This window comes from Manacus candei, unplaced genomic scaffold (genome assembly GCF_025592945.1).
Source record: "Manacus candei isolate 608988 ecotype Guabito, Panama unplaced genomic scaffold, ASM2559294v1 h1tg000049l, whole genome shotgun sequence".
Classification (NCBI taxonomy): domain Eukaryota; kingdom Metazoa; phylum Chordata; class Aves; order Passeriformes; family Pipridae; genus Manacus; species Manacus candei.
This window is the reverse complement of record NW_026138097.1, coordinates 19,609,432-19,625,983: the sequence shown is the minus strand read 5'-3', so window position 1 is coordinate 19,625,983 and position 16,552 is coordinate 19,609,432. Positions and strand designations below refer to the sequence as shown.

At 46.3% G+C, this 16,552-nt stretch overlaps 1 protein-coding gene across 5 annotated transcripts in view; it reads right to left on the bottom strand.

Moving 5' to 3' along the window:
• Positions 1 to 16,197, bottom strand: part of RNF152 (ring finger protein 152) — a 41,410-nt gene extending 25,213 nt beyond the window's left edge. For 2 of the 5 annotated variants that reach the window (XM_051798791.1, XM_051798790.1), the window contains exon 1: positions 1,655 to 16,119. The gene's annotated coding sequence lies outside the window, so the exon portion shown is untranslated. Of the gene's footprint in view, positions 1 to 1,654; positions 16,120 to 16,156 lie in introns of those variants that run through there. The other 3 variants (XM_051798792.1, XM_051798798.1, XM_051798794.1) reach the window with 3 other exon arrangements.
• Between the last annotated feature and the right edge of the window lie 355 nt (positions 16,198 to 16,552).

Here is a 16,552-nt window from a genome sequence, read left to right as displayed (position 1 = left end):
GCTATTCCTGTTCAACCATGTTTTCTTGTATAGCAATGTCGATCTGGAGAGTAAAGAAATACAATCTCCATCCACCACAACTGCATTGCCAAATTTCCTTAGAGAGGATGCAAAACGGCAGTATTCCCAGCTCAATGTGTTTTCATGAAGAGAGTAGCAAGTTTCATCACATCTGTGCCCAAGTCGCTATGTCCACAGAAAGAAATGCTTCACTGCATTTGTATCCCGCTACAGTCTCTCTCACGGAGATATGAAAATGCAATTTCACTATAAAAATAAATACAGTGGAGTGAATAAGTTCTTGCACTGGGCATATGGCCATCTATTTTCATTGCTTTCAAAAAGCCACTGTGCTAAGACCTAGGAGGCAGACGCTGTGTGGATTACGGGACTCCACTTCTCTAGCTTTTTCTGATTTGCTTCAGGTTTCCTGGGGAGAGCAAGGGTTGTAATATGGTATTTGTGCCTCCCAGATGCTAAGTACCCTTTCTTAAGAAGCAAGGGCAGGTGGATGCTACATTTACCTTCCTCTACCAGTGTAAGATCTGTAAGCAGGTCTTTTAGTTGCAGCCAAGGCACAGTGAAAGAGGGAACCTTGAACTGTGATGAAGGAACAACTACATCATCAGCATGCATCCTTTAAAGTGGCACAGAGACCTGTAGGGATTTGGGAGGTGCAGTACACCTACTAGTCATTCCCTTTGACAGGACAGAACTACTTTGCACCAGCTTTTTACAGGAAAAGCATTCACAGGAAGAGATTTTGCCAATACCCGAAGTTTTGTGCTTTACACAACTAGAAAAATATAGTTGAAAGACTGACAGAAAGTGTACGAGAACTATTCTAATCAAATTTATTTACATTATGTACTTCTGATACAGAATACCAGCTACCAAATACATCACCCAATAATTCAAAGACCTAATAATCAGTTTGAGATTCCACGCCATCCGCTGAAACTGCTGTACTGATAAACCTCTTTCTTCTACATTTTTCACAGAATCATAGGATATTCTGAGTTGGAAGGGACCCACAAGGATCAGAGTCCAACTCTTAAGTGAATGGCCCATATGGGGATTGAACACACAACCTTGGTGTTATTAGCACCAGGCTCTAACCAACTGAGCTAATCTCCACAGTTTTGGCTGCAGAAGGTGAGGTGCCAGAAACCTATCTTAGAACAGGAGTTGATGAAATGGGAACATTTACCAAACCAGTTCACAAACTGGTTTGCTTACCAAAGGAACATATTTAGTAGTTTCCTTTTATGCAGCACTAAAGAACTACAACTTACATTTCTTTTGTTTATGACTTCTGTGGCCTAAGACCTTTTCTTCTTCAGCTAATGCCTAGGTGACTCCCAGTTTTCACTTTGAGAATATTCCAAGACTATTCAAGCTGAAGAGAGTCTAAACACATGTATTCTAACACAAAAGATTAACCCCCACTTCCTAGGTGTACTTCAACCAAACCACTGTTCTGTTTTCAGATGAAGCTGAACTCCAAAAACTTTAAAAATGTCTTGAAATAAGGTCAGCAATAAATGCGGGATTGTCCTGAGGAGCTACAGGAGTGATCAGTCCTCTTCATAATTATCTCCAAACATTTAAGGTTTCATGTTGTTTTCTTTTTTCCTTTTGCAGTAAAGCTCACCTGATTTAAACAACGCCCCTCAGTGTTCACCAACACAGGAGGAAAGAGGAAGAACTGGTGCAAGATGCCGTTCCTTTTGGGCAGTTCAGAGTTTTCAGTGCTCTGCTGTGTAGGTTTCTGTCTGCCTGGGGGACTCTGAATGGAAAACACTGATGAGATCCACTGAAGGTCACAAAACCCTGCCAGGAGTCAGATGCAGACAAGACACACTAAAGAAGTAAAACAAACAAAACCCCAAACAAACCAACTGCCCCCTTATATTACTTTTCTTTTTCAGCTTCTTACCTGCAAATCTTGCCACAATTGGAAAAGTGGCAAGAAACGAAAACGTTAATGTGGAAATAGAGTAATTATTTAACCCACAATTTCCTAATAGGTTTTGAAAGTACTGTCAAGGATTCTCCTCTTTTGGAAGAGACGTATTTCACACAGAGAAGCTCAGAATTTCTGTCATGTGTGATATTACCGAAACGCTCAAAGATGGTTTCATCCATCTAGATGACTGCACGCATCCTTTCCACTGAATAAGCAAGCCATGCTGAAACAAAACAGGATCCGCACCTTACCCTGTTTGATTTGATTTACACAAGGGGGAAGCTGATACATCTCAAAAGTATGCATCATATCACACCCGTGACTTCAGACCCTCTGAAAGCCATTACTGGCTTTTGCTCAGACACGTGTGTCATGCACAAAATGGAGAAGGGAGGCTTCCTGAGCTGTGATCCAGGGACAGCTAAGCAGCAGGCAGGTCAGGACACTCAAAGAAGAGCATTGCACACTTCAGAGCTAGGAGTTGCCACCACCTGTCATGGCCACATTAAAAAAAAAATAAAAAGCTAATGAGCTAAAAGAAAATTAACCAGACATGGCTATTCAATACCCTAGACTAGTTTTAAATGAATGCAACTGTTCTGTAAGTCAGAAAAGGATATGAAAGGGCAAGTAAGTGGAGAATTAAGCCTATGTTTATCTACCAACAGAATACAAAGTGGGATAACTTGCAAGTTGTTAAATGCTTCTTTGTCATAGAGGTACATTTACATAAATCACTGATTTTCACTAGCTTATCTGTGGTAAGTCAGAAACATCCATATATTTTGATTTTTTCCTCCATACATACATGTGTGAATGCCCACCCAAACCTTTTTCTTCAGGCTTTGACTTTTCTCAATTTGCCACTAAGAGAAACAGAAAAGAAAGAGGGTGAGAGAAGGAGAGAAGAGGGATTTTTTTGTATTTTGCTTTTAAAGTAAAAAATAGGTGGAATACATTTCTTTTAGTGGAATTTTTCTGGTTTGGGAAAAAGCATTTTCCATTTGATTAATTCAGTCAGCTATACACGTGACAAATACCAAGAACAAACAGTTTTGGACCAAAGAGCCTGGCCCTTTGATGTCACCTATAAAAATACAGATATTTATATATATAAAGAAAGCCAATCTTCAGTTCTAAACAGAGGATATGAAAATCAGATTCCCCTACACTCTTCATACACTGGCCCTGCAGTACACTGCTGATCCACAACATGGAGAAGCATCTAAGCCTCTGCAGAACACATGTCACGGCCACCTTTATTTCTATTTGGCAGCACAGGACATAATTAGCATCTTCCAGTTTCTCTTCCCCACTGCCAGTGTGGAACATTTGAGCGTATGAATGGAGGTTTGAGCAGAAGGCCTCATAAATTACACACAGACACAGAGATCTTTTCTGTTTAATACCAATCTTCCACAGGTCTCTAATGAGAGCCACGAACACCACCTACTAATCATCTCATCAGTAATGCAAATAACCATCTTGAGCTCTCATCAAGTATCTCCCCAGCTTAAACTCTGTGCCCTCAGACTGCACAGCCCTGGGTGCAAAAGTTGCCAAGTCCCACTGAAAGACCCTTGTTGTGACAGCGCTATGTACCTCACACTCCGCAGCAGGAGCCTGCTGAGCACAGCCATGGATCGGGAGCCAGAGCTCCCTCAGCTACTGTAAGGGCTCACAAGCACTTCTGTCCCTAGCTCAGCACACATGACACAGCCAGATATTGCAAGAGCAGGCATCTCAGATCTCACGAAGGAGGCATTGTTCGGCTACAGCAACATACCTTCAGGCTCCCTAGAACAAAATACTGAGTAAGCAACACAGCAGAATGGCTACAGCACTGGCTTGGCACTCAGAAAATAGAAACAGGACCTTGTTTTAGCCCCCACCAGGGCCATCACACCTTGCTCCAGGGATGCCACAGCAGTGCTGCTATGCTGGACAGACCTCATACTCACATTTGCTGTGTCCCCATCTCCTGCTGTTGAATGAATCCTGGCCTTGGTGCGTCATTTGCCATGCCTAGGGCTGCAGATGGACCCTGTTAGAGCACTTTGAAATCAAAATGATGAGAAAGGAATTCTTCTGTGAAACACCATACCTGCCCTGCCAGCAAAGTGTGAATTGCGAGAGCTTCCAAAATAAAAATAAATGTATTTTTATTAGCCCCTTACCCTTGGCATCAGGCCCATACTGCCAGTTCTCATAACATTTACAGGGAAACTGGCATATAGAACAGTACAGCAAACAAAAGGAAATCCTGTGAGAATCAGGTCAAAAAATACCATAACAGCCTTGATCCCATAAAAGCAAAGACAAGCTACACCTGGACAAGCAAGTTGCAGCTACAGTCACTGATGTTAACAGATCTACCACGGCAAAAGTAAGAAAACAGGCTTCCAATCATCTGCAAAATAGCATAATTCAAGTTTTCTTTTAAATAATTATATTTGGAAAGTATTGCTAAGGAAAAAAAAAAGCTTAAAGAATTGAAATATTTTAAGTAACAGCACCAGCACCTCAGCACCCCCGGTCCTGCTGCGAGCACGCACACACACATTGCCGAGCACAGCTCAGCCGCTGCCGGCAGTTCCCAGCCTCACTGAAGGGAGAATTGCTGGGCTCCCAGTGCCACTCTCAGCAAATTTCTACTTTCTAAGCAGCAAGCGTCTGTACAATAGAAGCCCTCCTATCAGCATTGCCAGCTGTGCCCAAAGCACAAAAAGCGCAAGCACGTACACTTGTAAAATCTCAGCGTTTGCCTGCGTGTAAACAGTGCACTTCTGGAAAGGGAGAGAGAATATTTTCAGAGTAAACAGTGCAAAGATTTTGTGTCCTTCAGGATGTAAGAAAGCTGTTGTGATCCACTCTCATCTTCCCCACTCACTGCCTACTCAGCCAAGGCACCTCTGTAACTCACAGGGATCTCGATCACGTCTCGAACAAGCCTGTTTTGCTGCCTGCAAGAAGAAACTTTTCCTCTTGAAGCAGTCCAGCTCCCTGGTGTGCTATCCCTCCTAATGTTAGCTTACAGCCATTAAAATACCAACCAACTCCAGAGCAGGAAATGAAGCAAGAGGAACCCATTTCTAAACCTCACCACTGGAATTGCAGCTGTTGCCCCAGGGAGCTTAAGTAGGGGAAAATGGGGGAGCTCCTCACAGCCAGATTGGACCTCGGAAATCCTTACAGAGGTATGAGAGAGGTGGAGAAAATAGGTATGCTAAAGCACTGAGGCAGAAGACCATCTCCACCCCAAACTATTCACTTTTAAAACAGAGCACCACTCCAAGCCCCGGAGGGTGCCTTCTTTTAAGCAACTTCCCCTGCAGCTGATGGGAACAGGCTTGTCTGATAAAGATGCTAGAACTTTACGACTGGGACTTTAAATTAAAGAGCCCACTCCTGAAAGGTGTCCTGTTCTCAGCTTTTTACTTGGGAGAAAGCAGGAGGAGGCAAGAGAAAAGACTGATACTTTGTTCTCTTTACTAAACCACCTATATGTGTACTTTTTCAAAACATGCAGAATTATGACAGGTTACGTTTGAGTTAAGGAGTCTGTGGAGAGAAGTTCTCAGTCCCAGAGGAAAGAAAAGCTAGGAACAACACTACAAAGAAGACTGATTTTGTTAAAGCCTGAGTTAAAATGAAACTTAGAGAATGTTTTCATCCAATCGTGGATGAAGCATACTCAAACAAAACACCTGCCTAGAAGAAAACCTCATGCAGCATGCAACTGCTACTTGCAGACTGAGCAGGAGGGCTTCACCAGCCGAAAAAGGATCTTCCTCGTGTTATGGACAGGAAGGTGTCAGTGCCAGAAGGCAGACATGCCAGCATGGAGGAAACATGGACCCACGCTGCCGGTCACCACAAGCCAGATGGCTCCAGTATCCTCATTCCTTTCCATGGGGATGAAGGGCACACAGGGGAAATTACAAAACCAGAACCTAGGTACCCCTCACAGGCTTGGGCACCTTGACACCACAGGTGCTTGCAGGAGACTTCCTTCTCTAGATGCATCAGGACAGTATTTCAGATCTGATTTACTGTCTAGACATTGCATGCTATTACACAGTACAACTGAAGAAGACTGAGAGCACCAGAGTGTGGAAAACAGACTGGTCCAATCTTTTTCTTTTTCTTTCTTTAAAAACAATACATTTTGCAGCCTACATCAACATCCTCACAAAAATGCTCGATCTGTTCTGCATCTCAGAAGCCGGCTGCTGAAAAACATCCACAATACAATTAAAACATGGATCCGTTAAGTTTCACTTCCCTCTGCAATTTTATAATCGTCTCATCCATCAATTTTGAAAGAATATTAATAGTGGCATTAGCTGGCTCTCCCCCTCCTCTGCTGAGCCAGCTGTTTGCAAGCCCTGTCCCTGCCTCTCAGAGTCTGACCACAGATGCTGTGAGGAAGAGGAGAGGGAGGAGGCAAACCAGGGCTCAAGAGAAGCCAGTGGAGCACACCTAACACGGGGGCCACCCCACAGAGGAGCTACTTCTTTTCCAGAGGAGCTATGGCAACTTTTGGTGCCTGAAGATCTTTCTAAACATACTTACTTCAAAAGAAAACCACACACACAAAATAGAGACAACAAGGTTGTGTCAGGGATTAACTGAAGCCTATCCAAGCTCAGACCAAATCCCAGGCATGCAGGCTTACCAACCCCTTCCAGGTTGGAGATGGCTAGGATGGACGTGCAGTCTTTTCCGGTTTTGGTTTTGGGGTTTATTCTCCCAGCTAAACCTTATTCCCTCCTCTGTAAGATGTGTAGATCTCTCCATTAATACAAGTCATTTCTCCCAGTAACATTCCACAGACTAGACAAAGTCCTTGGATCCCCAAGTACCTTTGGACAAGAGCTGAAGACCAGTCCCATGGTCTTTTTAATACTCTCTCCTTTTCAAATACTTGAAGTTCAGTAATCAAATCCTACCTCTTGGACTTACACACAGTGCCAATGCAAGGAGAAAAACTAGTTGGTGCCAGTTTTTAGCATCTGGCTTATTAATTATTTTGTAAAGATGTACAATCTGTTGAGTCATCTGAAACGTTTTAAGACACTGACATTATTTTATGAATCTAGTTTGACATGGTTTATAGCAATCATGGTCATGATTTATATCAGAAACTCCCAAGAACACAAGTCTGACTTTTAAATCATTGTCGTCCCAACTGTTTCACTTCAGGTCAGTCTGGTCTGTTCCAAGGCCAGATTTTGTTGGCAAACATATTTTCTTTGCTGGTATATCCACTTTTCCTCATCTAGTTTGATGAAACAAAAAAGCCCAAAGTACATAAAGAAAGACAATTGTTATGCTCATTTGAACAAAACCAAAAATGTCTACTTTGTCCCCTCTTGCTGCTGTGTGAGGTTTTTATTAACCCTTCCCCATCCTCTGAATAAAGCTGTAGGAAGAAACTCACTGTAAATTGGTCAGAAGACAGACATGCAGACATCTAATGACTTGCTGAGACTACAGACATCACTTCTCTGGAAAGTGGCCAAGCTGCACCAACTTGCATTTCAGCTGGAAGACCAGTCTCTAGAACCCACACACTCTTTCTTGCACTATCATGTTGCTATTCAGTTCCAGAGAACAAAAAAAGCACAAGCAACCAGCGTTCCTCACTATGAACTGATGTAATTTCACTATCATGTTCAACTCCACGGAAGGTAGGTGAGATCAAGCAAGACCGCATACAACAAAACAGTGAGAAACAGGGTAGAACACAGCATTTTCTTCAGATGTATATTATTTACATAGAGTTGGCCTAAAGCACCCATTAACCCGTTGCTTGATCTCAGAGGATGCTTACAGTAATTGCTCTGGTCTAGAAGTAAGATGAATCCTCTAAAATGCTTCAATCAAAGGTATTGGACTGGCCTTCTCCTACAGTTTGAACAAGCAAGTATTACAGATTTAAACTGGAATCAAGATTGTATACAATCCTACCAGGTTATCTAGACCTGGGACCTCTGGAAAATGATAGGTGGCATCGGAAGTAACAGGCTACAGTGATGGTACCCAAAAACACGGGGAGAAGCAGATGGCATCTGTTAGGGAAGCACAGGAAGAAAGGGGAAGGAGGCGGGACTGTGGAGGGTGAGTTTAAGGAGATGAGAAACTGGACTGCAACAGAGTGAAGAGCAGGACAGCACAGGCAAGTCAAAGAGAACTTGGGAAGCACCAGTGTTCTGCCTACCTCATCTTTAAATGGGATCTCAGGGTAACCTGGCTCTGGGCTGCAAAACCCCCCAGCACAGCAGCAGATGACCCCCTGGGCACATCACCTCACTCTATCAACAATCACCATCTATACCCAAACAGTGCTCTTCAGCACGCCCTTATCTCATGGGTCAGAAATCAGCCCAAAGGTCTATGCCCTTGGGATTACTCACGTCACTGCAGATTAATGTGATAAGGTCTAATTTTTATGTATCTCTCCCCTTTCCCTTTGTACAGTTATAAAATTACATTTAAACCTAGCTATGTTAATTTTTAATACAAAGACTGCAAACTTGATCGTTTCAAAATTAAGACATATCATATGAAGACTACACACACAGCCTTCATCAAGCTCCTGTATACATCTGCATTGACTGTCTCCAATTCAATTATCACAAACCATTTGAGCCCTGGAAATCAACTGCTTTGAGAAAAAAGATAAGGTTGTATGATAAAAGCAACAGCTGTCTCAAACACTGCCTCACCCAGTGGAGGTCAGGAAGATTAGTGAAAAAGGCAATGCAGGAAGAAAAAGAGACAACCACCTTGCTTGAGGAAGTTGGACATACCACTTGCAGGTTCCTTCTTGGCTCCATAGTCTTTTTAAGATGCTCAGCAAGTCTCTGAAACAAGTCTTCTTCTTCAAGTGACCCCTAATGGGGCAGTGCCCACCCTCTGCAAAACCAAGGCATTTAGGGCTAATCTACAAGAGTGCCGACACTAACAGCTGAGTCCTTGTGCTTCCAGCAGATGAACTGCTACGTCATGCCAGGTACTCTGGGACAAATGGAAAACAAAAATCATCCCCAAGTATCTCTTTGAGGCAGCCAAAATTGCAGGTGTTTCAATCACTTAGGGTTTATTTGCTCTTTGACTCCATTCCTCAGCTATGAAAATGAAGACAGTACCTGTACCTGAGATGCTGCAAGAATAAGAACTTCCCCACCTGAAAAAGCCCCCCAGGAAGAAATAAGCAGTACTGTTCAGTTCAAGGTCTGGGTGGGGCGTAAAATAAACAGATGTGGAGACACATGCAGAAAGTAAATGTGGGGAAGAGAAAATGAATTAGGCAGCAATTATCTATCCAGTGAAAGAGGGACACTGTGAAAGGGAAAAAAATGATGCAATTACAGAATTAAAGATTGTATCATAATGCAGATGCAAAGGGGAGTTCTGCAATGTTAGTCCTGGCACTTCAGTGCTTTGTCCACCAGATTTTGTAACCCCATTGTTCTCCTGATGTCATTATTTTGTAAGCAATCTAAATCTAACACAATTATGCATTCATATGTTTATATCTTTTCATCATTAATAACGTGTGGAAAAACTGGCAGCCTCCACTCCCAACATGATTGATGCCTCCAGTAGATGGCCGTGCACAAAACTCTATTTCTTCCACCTTTATCTGAGGTAAAGAGCAGGAAGAAGAGAGGGAGGCTTTATATTCAAACTTCGATTCCATGCACGAACACTTGGGGATTTTGGGGTTGTTTCAGAGGAGGAAACCAAGACCAACATCAATCAACAACTCTGAAATGAATTGTCACAAATCAGATTTTAAGAACAGACGTACTAAGCAGCTGATGTGCTTTGCCCAAGGTTAGAAGGAAAGCTCCCAAGGCTTGGATCCCAAATGACCCCACTAACAGCCTTCTGCCCAAGCCACTGAATCTCTCCTACTGCCACATTAAAACTTATTTAAGTGTAATTACTGCTGCTAACGTCAGGTCAGGAAGAAGCCCATCGTCTCCAGGCTGTGTTTGTTGGTGAATGCAGTCAGCGAGCAACTTCAGGGAGAGTGTCATATAAAACACAACTGCAAGCAAACATTACAGTTGTATGTGTTCATCCCGGATGATAATTGTTATATTGGGTCTTTTAAGTAAATTACTCTGCACACCTTGGACTTCAGGAAAATTGCCAACATATTTCTCAGCATCAGACAAGTCTGGGTCGCCCTGCTTCATGAGAGTAAGCAGCTACAATAGCAACAACCTAACTTGTTTTATTTGCAGATGGTATTAGCTGGCAAGAGGCAGTGCGTCTGACAGCACACTCCCCATGCATGCTTCATGCTTTTTAAAAGGTCTTATTTGCCTTTGTATGCCCCCACTTGCAAACATACACCCAGCATTTCTTCTAAATAGTATTTTTACCTTGTCTAACAGGTGCTGGCAGCTACTACCACAAGCTTTACACGCTTTTTTGTTCCTACCAAAGCAAGTTTCACTTCCATCTTTCCCCATCCTCAGAAAGAAGAGCCTGCAAAACCTGGAGCTGTCAAGTCTCTGAAGTGCAGTCAGTCAGAGCCTGCAGTGTCCCAGGAACTTGGGCCATACCAGCCCTTTCCAGTGCACATCTTTTGGAAAAGCTCCACCATGGAAAAGTCCATTGTGGTGATGAAAGCATTGCAATCCTTCCCTCCTGGCATGCAACCTGCTCAGCTCAGTTTAAAAGATAACAGACAAGGCACTGCACCATCACTAAATGTATATACTTAGCCCAATACATTTAAAAACAGGTAGAGATGGTACTGCAGCAACATTTTACCCCACAACTGCCTGCTTCAGGATTTCTGACACAGAAGTTTGGGTGTCTGGCACCAGAGGAGGGACCTACACAGGATGTCTTGTCCAAGCCCAAGAGTCCATTCTCACCACAGCCATCTACCATGCCAAGATGCCAGTGGTCTGAGTTGGTGCCTAAGGACAAGAAAGGAAGGGAAGCAAGAGATATTCTCCTTCACTGAGTGACACTTCTCTAATAGTGCATTCAGATGCCAGAGATTCACAGGCAGAGTTTGTGTGTGCGGAAAGGGAATAACATCTCCTTTTGCCCGGTTGGCATGACTTGGTGCTCCACATCCTCCATAACCCATGATGGGCCCAGCTACACAGTTCCTCCCTTCATCTCACCTTGACAGACACTTCTGCTTTTACCTCCACCACAGGCTGTCTGAACAGGAGTGGCATAAGGGTGTTTGAGACTCACCTTGGCCCTCTAAGGTGTCACATAATATTTTGATATTAGAGAGTGACACTGGTGACCTCTGAAGAACCACGCTCTATGCCCCAGGACAACAGGCATGTACTGTCTGAAGATCAGCAGCAACAAAGAGGGTATCAAAACACGCACTGGCTGAAGAACTGCATGTGCATCCCACAAATGCTCTTGACACCTCTGACACCTATTTATAATGTCGATGCTTGTCCTTCCTTCAGTCCAAGTCTGGAAGAACTGTGCCCACCACATCGAACACAGCTATACTGTCTAGCACACAGCCTGGGTGAGGGTGAGTCTGCTTTTCTTAGTACAATGTTGTCCAGATTTCCGAGGCAGACCACCCAAGCCAAACCAGCTGCATCTATACCGGGATGCTTAGCAACACAGAAGCATGCCCCTGACATCTTACAGTACCCCATCAACCCAAGTGCACACCTGCAGAGGGCTGTGTGGGAATCAAGGACTGTATTCACTCTCAAGCTATTTTGGAAAAAAAATATGGCTCTGACTGTTATCGGTGTCAAATTATCATTGAATTCAACAGGATGATGCTCGTGAACACCCAGATTATCATGCTGCCATTGCACATGTGCAAGTTTGCACATAAGTCCTGCCCAGGATGCACATTCCCATCTGATCTGATGCTCACCTTCATTCAGCCCAAGGTGTCCTGGAGGTCAAAGAAAGCAGGCTCCAAGCTATGAGTGTCAGCCTGCAAGCCACATTAAATCTCAGGTGGCTTTAGCTTGACAAACTAAAGGGTAGCCAGGCTGCAAGGAAGAGTACCAAATGGGACCCATCTGTGGGAGATCTGTGTCCGCTGTCCTCCTGCCCCTCCACTGCAGCCACTGCAGCTCCCTCTGACATTACCTCATAGCCACCCATGCCCTGGAGACCGAGCACACCCTGCAAATTGGCCAGGGCTACAGAGGTGCTGTATGTTTGACCACCACACATGCAATGCCTGGCCAGGCAGCTGCTATCAGCAGAACACAGAATAGCTGTAAACAGTCTAGTTTTTGTCAGAGAGAGCAATGCTTTAAAGATTTCCCAGCCAGCCACTAATCTTAACAAACACAAGTGGGAAATTAGCGATCTTCCAGACTGTCAACCATTGGTGCAATCCGGTTGAAACTGGCCAAACAGGAGACAAAAGCGCTCATTTCCTGGGAAAACTAAATTAAAATGAAATAAAATAAAACCAGATGAAAACTGTGGTGTGTTTGATTAGTGGTGTTTCCATGTTCTGCTACAGTCCAGAAAACAATGCCTTGCTCAATAGAGCCTGGAAGCTGCACAGTACACACTGCAGTTCAGCTCTGTAACTGCCCAGATGTTTTGCATCTGGAGCGGGAAGGGGCAAATTGCAAACTCATTTACATCTGGGGGTTCCTCCAGAGGGGCAATTTCTGCGGCAGGAAGACAGGGCAAGGGGATTTGCATCTGAAAGGGGTGAAATGCCTTGTCAGGCTAAAGGACTATTACTCAGCTCTAACTATGAAAGCAGCTGGGGCTCCTCTCTCCTTCACAAGCACCAGCCCTGGAAATGAACTTATCCCAGAGACTTCAGCATCCTTCTGCTTACCATCCCCAGCATCTCTAAGCCCATGCTTCTGGTGCTTGGCCACCAAAGGTGCCTTTGAGGTAGTCGTATCAACAAATGCTGAGCCCTTGTCAGCCGAGGACATAGAGAGATGCTGCACTGATGAGAGCTGGAAGGGTTTCCCCTAACCCCTCTCGGTTTCACGGATCATGCTACAGAGCTACATCAGTTCCAAGGACTCCCCTGCTCCCATCGCAGAGCACAGTACAGCAGCAGAAAACAGCATCAACAAAGCGGGCAGGCAACTCCAGACAGACTCAGAAACAGCTGTGGAATTTCTCTGGAAGAGCTGCTTTCTGTAAAGGGGAGGATAGCCCAGCCTCCTATCTCACTTCCAGCCCACCCGCCCACCGGATAGAGGCAAAGTGTAAGAACAGGAGAGAATTTAAGGCATGCCAAGATCCCAGGCTCTAGAAACTAATTTCCCACATGCTCCACAAAAAGAGAGCACTCATGCCCAAAATCTACTGCTTTGAACTCAGATTGCACACCATTTACTCAGCTGAATAACCACGCTCAAGTCAGTGAAATTTCTTGCCTGAATATCTTGATGTACAGAAAGGCTGCAGAACTGGCTGACAAATAAACATAGGCATACAAAGGGCAATGTAAGAACTCCTCTTAAAAGGGCTGGAGCCTTAGGCCAGGTCCCAAAGTCAATAGCCATGTGGTCAAAACCACAAATCACAGGGTCTTTGGTAGGGTCACATCAACTGATCAGGTCATCATCTAGGTCCATGCATACCTCTCGACCCATCCTCTAGGCACCATCAACTGATTGGGGTCACAGTCTGAAAAATATTTCACTGACTTAGAAAACTAAATTCTGCTCAAAAGGATGGCTTGAGCACTTAGGAGTACAAGCTTCATTAGTTTCTAGCAAGACTTCAGGTCCCAAGTGCAAACTAATCCTCCATAAAACTCCAGCAGAGAGGCACCACTGTTCCTACTCTGCCAGTGCTGGTCCCAAGAGTGGTCAGCTCTTCTGCACGGAACCCAAACATGATATGGCATTTGTTCTCAGCCCCATGCGAATAAAAAATATGAGTAGTTCACACCCTGGAAGGCTTGTGAGAGGTAGCCCTGAGCTTAAACCCTTTGCATGCAAGCCTGCTTGTTAGTATCCCTCTTTAATTTCATTAGAACAACTCACATGACTGAAGTTAAAACTATGCTGAAGCCTCTGTCAGACTGTGGCTGACGGAGTTTCGGATCCAGTTCATCGAGGGGTCAAGGTGAGAACCCTGAACTGTAGCCAGGAACAGGTATGACAAAAACATATCCATGGATTGTGGCAAAACTGAAGGCCCAAGTGATTCATCTGGGGAAGGGTGACCAGCTCCCAGAAGCATCTACCTGCCCGTTCCCTAGGCACTCTGCTAAGCCACAGCAAATCTTTGGATGAGACGCTCATTCTAAGTTATTGCATTTGAACATATAATTTAAACAGACTATATTAGAGCCAAAGCAACATTTATTGTCTCTCTGGCATTTCTGATCTGGATATTCCACAGCACTGTCCAGTACTCCCAAGACTTCCCAATATGCATATAAAATTTGCAGCAGGTGTGGCCCAAACAACTTTGCTCCCCCCAGACAAGCAGCAGAAAACACATCATTTCCATTTGTCTCCACATACCCAGACAGCTATCCAAACCCTCCAACAGACCTTCACAGCTTTGAACCAGAGGTTTGGGCTTTTTAACTACACTACCAACAAAAGCGTGTGCATGGTGGGAATTTTCCACAGAGCTCCATCCCAACCATCACAGGTACACCAGTGCTGCCAGTGCCACAGCCAGCAACAGCACAAGGCTGTCCCAGCTGTGCGCACCTGGGCCAGAGCTACTTTTATGTTTCACCTTTCACGCAATCAATAAGCTGAAATCCAGTCACACACTATTACATAGCCAACAACAGTGTTTTCAGCAGAAGGGGTTTTTTTCCTAAATTACTGTTATTATAATCCCATAGGCTCTACATTAGTGCAGACTCGGTGGACATTTCAAAAAGGCCTGTAACCCCAGCGTGGGTACAGAAAGGCTGAAAACAGGACCTTCATATACATCATAAGTTGGAAGGTTACAAATACGTTCCAAAATCAGACCCAAAATCTTAAGCAAATCTGTATCAAAAGTTCTCTGAAATGTACTACTAAAAAAGAAGAAAAAGAAAACAAAAACCATGGGCCATATCGGTGAGGAAGAGTTTCGGTGAGGAAACAAGAACAGAGGAATTACTATGTTTACAGTTCAATTAATGGGACCTTATCAAAAGCCTGTTTGCTTTTTTTTTTTTTTTTCTAGACACCTATTACACAAACACACACCCTTAATGCCTCCCTGGCTAGCAGCCTGGTGCACACATCCTAAGCGTATCCACGTTTCAGGAGAGGCAGAGCTGCTCCCGGAGAAGTCCCTCCGCCGTCCGGCGTGTCGGAACAAAGCGCTCGGGTGATGGATGTCGGCAGGGTCCGTAAATCACATTTTTGGCAGCTCGACCTCGGCCAGGAGACAGCATCTAACGCCGCAAGGAACTCTGAACGCTGCCACTCTGCAGAGCAGGGATCCTACCTGGGCAGGGGGCTTCACGCCTCTCCTCCTCGTTGGCTTAAAAAAATAATTAAAGCCGTTTTTCCTAAAAGCCCGGCGAGATGTCTGGCACTTAATGACAGCACTCGAGTTACCGCATATCTTCTCTGCTAACTGCCGGCATGAGGAAGGGAGTGGAAAATCAACCAAAAGAAAAAAGAAAAACACCAACAAAAGAAAAACAACAAACAACGCTAAACCACCACCAAACCTCCCGCAGGAACAAAGGACCCCACCAGACCCCTTCTCTAAGTTATCTGGATTTACTTGCTCGCGAAGCACACGGATAACCCTCCTCAGCTCGGAACAGCGCTGGCGCGATGCAGGCGCGACCCCGCCGGGTTCCGAAGTGCCCGCCGGGTGCCCCGGCAGCCTCCCGGGGCGCGGCGGGCAGCGGGCGGCCCCGGGCGCTGTTCGGCCGCTCACCTGCACCGCGCATCGCCCCGGCACCGCCCGCGGGAGCGGCAGCCGCGCAGCCCCGCTCTGCCCGCAGCCAGCCGAGCGCGCCGGGGCCGGCCAGGACGGGCGCTTACGAAACCCGCGTCTCCCCCTCGCCCGGGCGGGAGGGAAGGAAAGGAGGGAGGCGTGGCGGGGGGCATCCGCGCCCGGGGCGGCCCCGCTCCCCGCCGGGAAGAGGAGGAGGGGGAGGCACTGGATCCACCGCACACGAGCATCGCCCGCCGCTCCGGGGGGACAGCCGGGGAGGAAGGGAGCCCCGCCGGCGGGAAGCGGGCGCCCACTGACCTTGCCGCCATCCGCCGCCGCCGCCGTGCCTGCCCGCGGGGTGGCAGCCCCGCGCCCGCCGCCGCAGCCGGCGCCTTCGCCCCGGCAGCCGGCACCGCCCCCCGTCCCCCCCGCCCCGCCGGGGTGCGGGGCCGAGCGAGGCGGGGCCGAGGCGACGGGAGCGCCGGAGCCGCCCGGTCCCTGGTGCGCCCCACCCCGCCCCGGCCCGGGCCGCGGCGGGCGAGGGGGAGCGGGACCGGGACCCCCCGGCGGCCGCCCGGGCGGGGAGGGGCGGCCGCGCAGCGGTGAGGGCAGCGGCAGCCGCGGACACCCCGTGCCCTGCACGGTCCGGCCCGGCCAGCGGCGAGAGGGGCGATGCGGTACTCGGGGAGTTCCTCAGCGCTGGCAAAGGGCTTT